General features: G+C 36.6%; 1 protein-coding gene across 5 annotated transcripts in view; it reads left to right on the top strand.

The window, feature by feature from the left end:
• MEIS2 (Meis homeobox 2) overlaps positions 1-385 on the top strand; it is a 224179-nt gene that overhangs the window by 2619 nt on the left and 221175 nt on the right. The window lies entirely within an intron of this gene.

The raw sequence follows: 385 nt of genomic DNA on the forward strand, positions 1-385 counted from the left end.
GTGTCTCGGCTGGTTTGGTTTTTGTGTGTTTAACTCGTGCTCGGTACTTTTCTCCTTACTGACTTTGTGTTTATTTTTATTTTCTTCTCCCTCCCTCTCTCTCTCTCTCTTTCTCTCCCCCTCTCTCTCGGTAAAAGTTTTATTGAAATATAGCAACATACATCATGATTCATTTAATCAGTTCCCTATTGATGAGCAGTTGACTTGTTATCTGCTCAGTAAGATACGTATCTATGCCAGAAATGAAAAGGCCTTAGAAATTATTCTTTACTTCCCAACCATGAGAAAATAAGGTCTAATTCCTCAGGGGCATTCTACAGGCTGAATCAAGTTCTGAATTTATTTTTGATAGTTCAATTTTGAAGAACATTGCTTTAATCAAGAG

The sequence above is a fragment of the Myotis davidii genome, unplaced genomic scaffold (genome assembly GCF_000327345.1).
Source record: "Myotis davidii unplaced genomic scaffold, ASM32734v1 scaffold46, whole genome shotgun sequence".
NCBI lineage: Eukaryota > Metazoa > Chordata > Mammalia > Chiroptera > Vespertilionidae > Myotis > Myotis davidii.